Here is a 7,373-nt window from a genome sequence, read left to right as displayed (position 1 = left end):
CCTCGTTGCTACCACTTGCACTGCAATACGCCCCCCTCACAAATTGTGCTGTTTTCCTTGTCGACGTTTGTCTGAATTTGGTGGCTCGGTTAGCGACATCGTTTCTCAGCCTGTTCAGTGAAAAGTAGTGAGTTACGAACGCCAGGCAGTTGCCTACCTTAGCTGTTTTTGTGCGACTGCGCAGTTCAGGAGTGTGTTCAGGAGTGTGAGCATGTGGAAGTGCCTAATCATTTGTGCGCGAATAGATGTTATAATGCATACCGCTCATTTCTGCTTCGCTGGTTCAAATATGTCGAGGAGTCCCAGTCTACCTCAGTTGTTTTGAAGTACATTGGCGGCAATACCAAATCATATGCGTCCGTCAGGGTCGTTACAGTCCAGGTTGTGTCGCAAGGCTGGGGACAGCGAGTGTGGGTACACCGGTAACCCATTAGTGGCTGCATGCCCCTCGGCAATTCATTTGGCACTGATGGAATCACATAATCATGTCCACTAGACCATTCCTCCCACTCCCTGCAGATGTGTCGGAAAGTCATGCGGCCATGCTTCTTATCGATTTCCTTCAAAGACAGTGGTCGACCAGGCGGGTTACTGGGCGCCCACAGATGGCAAATTCCATACTTTATCTCTCATTTAAATCTCTTTCCGTTGCTATGTTTGAACATATATTCACCTGACAGGTAACTACATTCTATTTTACCTCTGGGTTGATTCTTTGACATGCTAACACAAAATGCTAACTGGTTTCTGCGCTATTGCCGAACGTTACGCATGAGTAGTCAAGAGCGCATTTTCTATCACCCTTAGTCCTCAAACGCTGATCTGGCTGTGAACACTAGTGCATGACCGTTTGAATTTTAAAGCTCTTCCCTAATGTTTTCACTCGAGTTGCGATATAGTTACGTAAGTCGACCTTCATATCTCGTTTTCCTTGCTGTACCTACACCTTCGCTTATCTTTCACTCTGTTTTCTCTATCCCCGTCTGTACCTTAGGCGTAATGCTTACTGGTTAGTTTTATGGCCCTTCTTCGCCGTTGTTTGTCAAGGTTCTTTGGTTCCTATACCGGCACATATACCTCAACTGCCCAATCGTCCCAATTCTAGTCCCAATCGTACTTCTAATTTTTACCAATCACCAAGTTTCCAAAAATGCACACCCAAGAGCCATGACTCCTTTCCCCACATATATCACAGCCTTTTCGGGGGCCCATAGCGGTCGGTCCACACTTCATTACGTCTCCGTTCTTTCTTTTGCTTCGAGGACTTTATTTTCCATATACTTCTTCCGCTACTCAATTGATACTTCTAATTCTTTTATCTTCGAAATTTCATACACATCTATTTTAACTAAGTAATCAGTGGCATCATTAAACACCATAAAGGGCAACTTCTTTCCTCTGAATGTAAAACGTGGTACTTTCCTTCTACCCTCCACCACCATATGTCAAAAGCTGAACCTTTCTCCTGCGAGGTCACGGTCAAGCTTTGGAGTCATCGCGCTGTGGTCTCTGTGGCGGCCCCCCTTTCATGTATGATGAACTATTGCCATGCGTTCACCGTGATTTTCAATAGAATATGAGCGTACAATCAGCAATAACAATTCATTGGCTTCACAAATACGTCAGCTTGATGGATTGATTTGGCAGCTGACAAATCATAGTGCGTGAACCTCTGCGCACAACAGCAATAGCAATACAAAAAGCTGACAAAATGTTAAATGTATCAAGCAGCTACGGCTGCACCGAATTCTCATTAAGGAACTCTTTGCTTGTTGTCGATTTCCTGTCTGAAGTGCGCTATATGGTACTTTCAAACGGACCATTACTAAAGCACTAAAGCGTTTTATCAACACGTGACAGCAACGCAGTTATATAATGGGAATCCACTAATGGATGCCTGGTCCGCCAAGTCAGTTCTTCGTTGTCGTCAGTATGACCATCTTTAGAGCATTCGCTGTTATCGTCAAGTCATGTGTCGATGGATTTATGAATTCCAGAAATGTTATGCCGCAAAGTAGCGGTTCGCTAGCGATGCAAAGCTTACTGACACTTTCATCAATAGAAATCGTTGAAACAAGCTAAGAGCGGCGTATTACAGAAAAGAAAATGGTCAACATGGTGCTACCGTATTCGCTGTAAAGTAAACGAGTGTTAAGTCTTTCACGTTTTCAAGAGGGGCAAGAACGTCAGGTTCCTCATTCGTGGAATCCCAGAAAGTCAGAAATTGTGTTTCCGTTGGGATGTCCGCGAGCACAAGAGCGTCGCCAGCAAAATATTAAAGATGAGCTCGTCGGTGCAGAAGAACAGTTTGCCGACAAGCTGGCCGCTAGACGAAAAGCATAGTGTTGGCCGCCACTACAAATGCCACGCAGAAGATGACCTTGAGCAGCAATCCCAGCCAGTACTGCGAGGTGCAAAGAACATGGTGATCAGAGATGAGCGCAATATACACGCTACCAAAGCCCTTAGCTTCTTAATAAGTATAGGTATCATTAAGATTACAGAGCCGCATATTCCCAAAACTCCTGCTACCTAATCCACAAGACATTTCGCTCCTAATTGATCTTTGCCATAATATGAGCAGCATCAGGATGGGTTCTAATTCGCTATTTCGAACAATGGTAGCGTAAGAATGTTTTGTGAATTTCGGTGCTGTTAAATAAGAAAACTTCAAGATTAGCCCGTCAGTTGCTTGACGACGACCATGGTGATGGGGAATCACGGATGCTACTTACGAAGCTTTGTCAATATGAACCGAAGGGACCTGACACTACTCGAGCGTTCAGGTAATTGCTTCAACCCACTATATTCTCTCACGTTTCGGTGACCACAGTGAATGTATTTGTAGCGATAAGACGTAACTCATCAAGAACGATGATTCCGGTCTGTCGCCGCTCCAATAATAAGCATTCGTAAGAGCAAATGTCAGTCAGTTGCGATGATGGATAGTTGATGCCGGATGTTAGTTAGCTCTTACAAAAGAACAGCTTTTTGAAATCAGCCACTGCTCCCCAAGGGTAACGCTTAGGTTATAGGCAGCACATCGGTGAAGGCAATAGGGCGAAACATCGCGTTTGTCGAAAATTGTGAGCGTACGTTAAGCAAAATCATCGGATTCAAGGAGCTGTTGTCAAGGTGATTGTCTTGATATGTCGATCATTGTCCTCAATGGGACACGCTTGAACACCGCTCCTCAAGGAATTTAAATACGCTCTTAAGCAAAATTGCACCCCTTAGGTCGTATCTTGCCACGCAACAATAATCGCCATCTGTCTTTTCCGCATTTCCTTTCTTTAACGCTGCGAGCCCGGTACTTCCAAGTCACGAACGGCATACGCGTTATAAGCACGACAAAACATTCTCGACAGGAAAGTAGCGAGCGCAGCGTTTTCAAGAAAGGAAACGCAAGCAAGACAGATGTCGATTATTGTTGTGCGGCGAGATACGACCCAAAGGGTGCACATTTGTTACAGAGCCGCATATTCCCAAAACTCCTGCTACCTAATCCACAAGACATACACAAGGATAACCGCTGTGTATACCCGCATGCCGCAACGCAGGCCTTGAACGCTCCTAAACGGAACAATTGTGAATACGCGCGCACCGGAACGCTGGCTTTGAACCACATTGTGAATACGCGCCGGCTGGAATGACCGCATTGAACGCTCTTAAATGAGAGAACTTGTGAATACGCGCACGCTACAACGGTGGCCTTGAACGCTCTTAAACGGGATAACTGTTGAGAATGCGCGCACGCTGGAACGACAGCCTTGAAAGGTCTTCAATGGGATAACTGTTGAGAATACGCGCAGGCTGGATCAATGCCCTTAAATACTTGTAAATGAAATAACTCTTATGAATACGCGCCCAGCCAGACCGCTGGCCTTGAATGCTCGTACATAGCATAACTGCTATGAGCACGCGCACGGCAGACCGCTGGCCTTAAACGCCCTCAAGCGGGATAACTGTTGTGAATACGCGCGCATTGGAACGATGGCCTTAGACGCACTTAAGAGGAAGCTTTACCTCGGACCCAACTCCGACGCGGCCTATTCAAATAAATGTAAAACGCAAAAAACGTTTTTCTGAGATAACCTCATGACCAATAATAATGAAATTTGTTGCATGTGAGAGAGAAAGGTAAATTCTAGCCACTGTTGGAAGCGGAATTTCGATTCAGGGCTATCGTTTTATTAAAAAGATTTTCAAATATTCGACAGTTTGAAAAAAATAGAAGCACGAAGTTTAGAAATTCATAGTTCTGCGTCAAAAACAGATATAGCGGTTTCGTAAAAGGTATCCATTAGGTCATGCAAAGCGGACAAATTCGTTACATCATTTTACATCTTACGTGAATTTGTTTCGTTGTTTGCAAGGGTTCTGCAAAAGCTGTGCTTTCATATCACAAAATTTTTTGATATTCATGTGCAACATATAAATTTTGTCCGCTTTAGATGCACTATTAGATGCAATTCACAGTATTGTATTATAATGTTTCGTTGTGGAGTTAGAGTTGTAAACTTCATAGTTTCTTTTTTCAAATATTTTCGATTTATGAGAATTTTTAATAAAACATTATCGACCTAACGCAAAATTTGAAACCAACAGTCACTAAATTTTAAGTTTTTCTTTTAAATGCAACGTACCTCGTCAAATTTGGTGCAGTGGCTGCCGAGAAAGACGCCTTCTCCTTTTACATGTATATAGATAAGAGCGCCCGAGCTAAAGCTGCCTCTTAAATAGCATAACTGTTGGTAGTACGCGTACGCGGAACACTGGCCTTAAAGGCCCTTCCAAGGGGATAACTTGTTAAAACGCGTACGGCTGGAAGCTGGCCTTGAACGCTCGTAAAAGGATAACTGTGGTAAATATGGAAACGCCGGAACGCGTGCCCTTCAAGGCATTTTTTAAATATAACATCTTTAAAACGAACACTGCAATTATTTGGACCTAAATTAGGGTATAAAGAGTCGAAATGTTTTCTTGATAGCAAGAAGCCATCCATTAGTGCAAGATATTTGCATTTAAAATATTGTTTCACGGTGCAAGCACGACTCTTCGAGGAGGTCGTTCAGCCCATTTCAGCTAAGTACCACGGTTCAGTGCGACACGTTTATGTCTTTCGCAATTTCGCTATCGAAAAGATTAGCAACAGACAAAATTGAGAGATCGGCTGATCGGGAATAGATGATAAAAAATGAATAGAAGTGAGGCGAAAGGAATCTTAACATTGCCGGCCCGGAATGTCGATTTTGTTCCAGGAGCTACCGCACACCAGCAACATCGTGCTGCTCAGTGCAATGGAAAAGTAATGCCCGCATGTTTAAATATAAGCTATCTAGTCATAATATCCTGTCATAAATTTACCACAAATCTCGGTAAGTTTAGCTCTAAAGCTTACGGCTCAATTCAACCATCGCAGCAGAATGGCACACCCTACCTAACATGCTGCCATCTCTGCATCCTCATAATGTGTTCAGAGCGTCAGTATGAGAGTAACAATATGTTTATAGCCATCAAATGAGAGAAATGTAACTATAAAAAGTTCGTCAACCCTATAGCTTAAAAACTATTCTCTAGAATACCTCGTAGCAACAAGCACAAAGAAGTTTTCGAAAAAGTGGACGAAGTAAAGCACGAGAGCCGGAACCCAAGTTCACCGACCAGTTCCGCGCTTCGCATGTGGGTGTACAGGTGTAGGAAGGCGAGGGGCGTGCTCGTGTATGGCACCAGCAGCACGCAGCGAGACTGCATCAGCACGGGCAACAGGAAGTACAACGGGTGCAGCTGGAAGCGCTCCGACTGCGTTCAGGGCGAGAAAGGACATTAAAGTACCTTGCAACTTCTTTTGTCGTCGGTATCACTGCACTTCTACCATTTGCATCGGAACGAGCCGACGAGAAGTTGAAATTTCAAAAGGCCTTCTTATTGGGCAGCTGATGCTTACATTTCCCAGGTATACTTGATTGTGGCGCGAAATACATTTCGTGGAAAGGGACACAAAAGATAAGACAGTGAGACGCTTCACGGTCTTCTTTGTTAGGTCCCTTTTCACGAAATGTATTTCGCGCCACAATCAAGTATGCCTTCAAATGTCACTTCTCATATGCTCTTCCCAATTATCAAGTATTGCGTATCGTTGCCTTGCAGAAACAATGCATCCAACCACAACGCCTAAGCAGCGTAAGAACTGCAACCCGATGTTTTGGCTTAGTGGCTATGACCACGTACCACTGGTGACGTAACGCGGGAATTCTCCTGTATTGAATACGAGGGGTTTTACGGAATTCCAGGTAGTAAAAACTACCGACATCTAGAATCAACTAAAGCGTCTTTCATCACGCCCCCTGGGTACCTTTGGACGTTTACTTTCCTTGAACAAAATAAACATTTATTCATTCAATCAATCAATAAATAAACCTACTGGTGCTGTAATATTTCTTAGTAATTTGGTGTTGCGAAGTACGTGACGCATTGTCAGTGCTATCGCTGGCTGGTAATATTATTGAGGAAGTGTGCGTTGTACACAAGACGCCGAGGTAGGTTTCTGCCAAGCAGTCCCAGATACCCTAAAGAAGAACTTTTAAGGAAATATGTATATAAGCAAATATATATTTTAAACAAATATAGAGGAAGACGCAAGAAGGCGCCCAGCATCTCTGGGGGGGGGGGGGGGGGTCAATATACGCTATGTTCTCCACAGATGGCATTGCAATGGCATCCTCCCTAATATCTAATATCTGTGGACAGGAAGGCAACAATTTAGGTTTGAAATTCAGTGTTAGAAAATCAGGTGTTATGGTATTCAATGAAAACAGTGAACAGACAGTGGAGATACAGGGTCAAGAAATACCTCGGGTAACAGAATATAAATACCTTGGTATATGGATAAACGAAGGCAATGGATATAAGGAAACACAGGAAAAAACCATAACAGTAACGGGGAAGAGAAATGCAGCCATAATGAAGAACAGAGCGCTATGGGGATACAATAGGTGCGAGGTCCTCCGAGGTATGTGGAAAGGTGCAATCGTTCCAGGACTTACTTTTCGAAATGCGGTCGTTTGCTATAAATTAGGGGTACAATCAGGACTCGACGGGAACCAAAGGTCAATGGGTCGCCTCGCATTCGGCGCTCACGGGAAGACTACAAATGAAGCTGTGCAGGGTGATATGGGCTGGACTAGTTTTGAAGTGAGGGAAGCTAGCAGTAAAATTGAGTATGAAGAATGGCTGAGGAATATGGAAGAAAGTAAATGGGCTGGGAGAGTGTTCAGGTATCTGTACAGGAAAAACATTGATTCACAGTGGAGGAAAAGAACTAGGAAGCTTACCAGCAAGTATGCGGCCTGTAGTGTGGACAACACAGCAAC

This window comes from Dermacentor andersoni, chromosome 3 (genome assembly GCF_023375885.2).
Source record: "Dermacentor andersoni chromosome 3, qqDerAnde1_hic_scaffold, whole genome shotgun sequence".
NCBI lineage: Eukaryota > Metazoa > Arthropoda > Arachnida > Ixodida > Ixodidae > Dermacentor > Dermacentor andersoni.
The sequence above is the reverse complement of the archived record's forward strand: the minus strand, read 5'-3'. Positions refer to the sequence as shown.